Genomic DNA, 3,582 nt, shown 5'->3' with positions numbered 1-3,582 from the left:
AATAGGGGATGGGGAGGTAATAGGGGCACACACAGAAGTCCATACAGAGCACCGGATAGGGGACAAGGTAGAGGGTATAGAAACATATCCAATAATCAGTATAATGTACCTGTCTACAATCGATATGATCCCATAAGACAACAACAACAGATGGAGCCTTTTTTAGAGATGGCCCCGAGATATGGGGAGAGGGAATGGAGACCAGAAGGGGGAGGGTACAACACACACCAAAGCCACTATGGAAAAAGAGTGCAAGACGAGGCACAAGGGGGGGGGGGGGTAAGAGGGGCAAAACGGATGAGACAATAACAGGGGAGGGGGTGTTTAATATTAGCGGTATAGATCTGAGCACCAAAGAGTTAGCTATTTTGGATAAGGGATTGAAACATGCACCAAGGCAAGGTATGGACAAATTCACAACGTATATTGATGTAAATAAATTTGCACGCAAACTTCATTTAAAAAAATATTTTGCAGGACGGCCTCAACGAAACCCCACAAATACCTCTGATGGTTATGTGCATACCCATCTGAGAACTAAATCTACATTTAATCCACAGGATACAAACTATAATGCTATTGAAGTATTTAAAAACATGGTTATTAAGGACATGAATCAGATACCTGAGCAAAAAAATGGACAGACTAGGGAAATAGCAAAGGAAATGCTGGAAGACAAAGGGCTGGTGGTGAGACCAGCTGATAAGGGGGGAGGGGTGGTGGTCCTAAACAAAATCCAATATAAAACTGAATTAGACAGGCTGGTAGGAGATAAAGAGGCTTATACCCGCATGAGGGGAGACCCTACGGGTAAGTATATAGAAGAACTAAGGGAAATACTCAGGTAGGGGATGGACAGGGGATTCATTACTGATGATGAATTTAAATACATTGTACCTGATACACCAAGGATACTTGTTATCTACCAGGTTCCAAAGATGCACAAGAATCAAAATGAAACCCCTGGACGCCCCATAATTAGTGGAATAGGTTCGGTCACTCACAGGTTAGGACAATATCTGGATGAATTTTTAAAACCCCTAGTGGTGGACCTGCCCAACATCCTCAGGGACACGAAGCATATGCTTCAGGTCATACAGGGGGAAGAACTAAATGAGGGGGAACTAATGGTAACAATGGATGTTGCCTCATTGTATACTAATATCAAGCATGAACTCGGACTGGAGGCGGTTGATCATTTCTTTAAACAACAAGGGAAAATAAAAGATGACCAGAGAATATATACTTTGAGGCTACTAAAATTTGCCCTGGAACGTAACTACTTCTGGCATGATGGGGTTTTCTACAGCCAGACCAAAGGCTGTGCCATGGGGGCAAGTTATGCCCCAAGCCTGGCCAATCTGTTCATGGGGAAATGGGAACAGTCAGTGTTGGAGAGGGGGGGGGCCGGTTAGATTATGGCGGAGATTTATTGATGACCTGTTCTTCATATGGGGGGGTGAAAAGGCAAACCTAAAAGAATTCCTTGATCAACTTAATAGCAACAACCTGGGTATTTCCCTCACTATGCAATCGGGTAGGGATTCAATACAATTCCTGGATTTGGAGATAATGCGGGATGGGAACATTATGGGTACCAAAAGTTTCTTTAAAGAAACTGACAGAAACGGTTACATATCCACAAGTAGCTGCCACCACCCTGCCTGGATTAAGGCAATCCCCAAAGGACAATTTCTAAGAATGAAGCGAAATTGCTCAAGTACGCAGGATTATTTTATGCAGGCGGAGATTCTGAAAAACAGATTCATGGAGAAGGGGTACATGAAAGATGCACTAGAGAGTGAAATACAAAAAATTGGAGCCATGGATAGACAGGCCCTACTGGCAGAGAAGGAGGATGAAAAGAGTGGGAGGGATTTTGATCTGGCGTTCATCACAGGGTTTAATACCCAGTACAGACAACTTCAAAATATAATACAACAACATTGGGGGATCCTGGAGACGGACCTCACCCTTAGAAGCGTCATCCCAGACAGACCCAAATTCATCTATAGAAAGGCCCAAAATCTGAAACAAATACTTGCACCGAGCTGTGTGGAGCCAAAAAAGGCCCCACGCATGCAGGGGTGGGAAACAGTGGGGTTCTTCCCATGCAGGGCCTGTAAGGCCTGCAGGGAGGCGAAAGGGGTAAAAACTAGCAGAGTGGTATCATTCAGCAATGGAAGGACTTTTAAGATTCAGGAATTTATCACCTGTAATGACCGATTTGTCGTATACCTTGCCTGGTGTAAATGTGGATGGCAGTATATAGGTAGGACTACCCGAACCCTAAAGGAGAGAATGGGGGAGCATGTCCGCAATATCATCAAGGGCTATCCCAATCATGGGGTATCAGCCCACTTTGGCAGTCACCACGACTGCAACCCCAGAGATTTGTCTTTCTGTGGACTCCAGAAAATTATACCCAACTGGAGGGGGTGCAACAAACTTAAAAGGGTCTCGCAGGAAGAGACAAGGTGGATCCATAGGATGGGCACATTGAGACCAGATGGCCTTAACATAGACATCGACTTGGTATGTTTCCTAGGGGATTAGGAGTGTGATGTGTGCGCATACACTCCGGACTGGGAAGGGCCAAAATGTGGGCAGAATCTGGCAGACTAGGGGATATGCGTTTGTATGCATTTTTTGGCCTGGAGGCCATACCTGTGCTTATGTTGAATGGAGAAAATTTTGGGAGGTATCTCTGATCTATTATATGTGTTTGGGGATAATGAGGTATGCATGGGATGTGTGGGCGTCCAATCTTGACCGTGTGGGGTGGGAGTGTGTATTGGGTATGGGGGAGGGAGGGGGGAGGGGTCATCAGGTATTCACAATCCACATATATCATGACGGGACATGGTGGGAGTGGACTACCACACATCACCAGCAACCTTATTGATAGCTGTATGGAAATGAAGATAATACACAGATGCACTATAGCTCACTTTAAAGGTGGTAGCATGTAATGTACTGCCTTTTCATTTTTGTTTTTTTTATTATTGTTGTAATTAATAGACAGTCTATGGAGAAATTATTACCACATGAATGTACTGTAGTTCACCTTAGAGGTGGTAATATGCAAATTATGATGTAATGTATGTTCATCCAAGGTGCTGTATCTTTTAGGTTATGTCTTTAGCTAATCTGGCTGTTTTAATTTTTAATATGGGTGTAATATACAAAAAGAACACTAGATGGCGGGTTTGCAGGCTCAAGGGAGCCTTGGAGGGAGCATGCGCGCATTGTCCCATAAGAATCCCCGCAGCACGCATCAGGCTCCATGCCCCTGATGAGTCACTGTGTGACGAAATCGATAGGGCGGAGCTTGATGCGGAAGCGGGACTGAAACCTTACGGAGTGGCGTGGAGGCGGCGAGGCGGAACGCGGAAGGGAATCCTTGCACACCGAGCGCGCGGCGGTGGTGGGAGAGAGCCCAGCGGATCTGCAGCCTGCCAGCCCTGGCCATCTTTACGGGGGAGAGCCCGTTCATAAAACTCTAGGCGTTTTTATCCTATGGAGCATGTGAGTGCATATGTTTTTTAAATAAACCTACATTTTATACGGTATTACACTATG

Source organism: Hyperolius riggenbachi, chromosome 4 (assembly GCF_040937935.1).
Source record: "Hyperolius riggenbachi isolate aHypRig1 chromosome 4, aHypRig1.pri, whole genome shotgun sequence".
Lineage (NCBI taxonomy): Eukaryota > Metazoa > Chordata > Amphibia > Anura > Hyperoliidae > Hyperolius > Hyperolius riggenbachi.
This window is presented reverse-complemented; position numbering follows the sequence as displayed.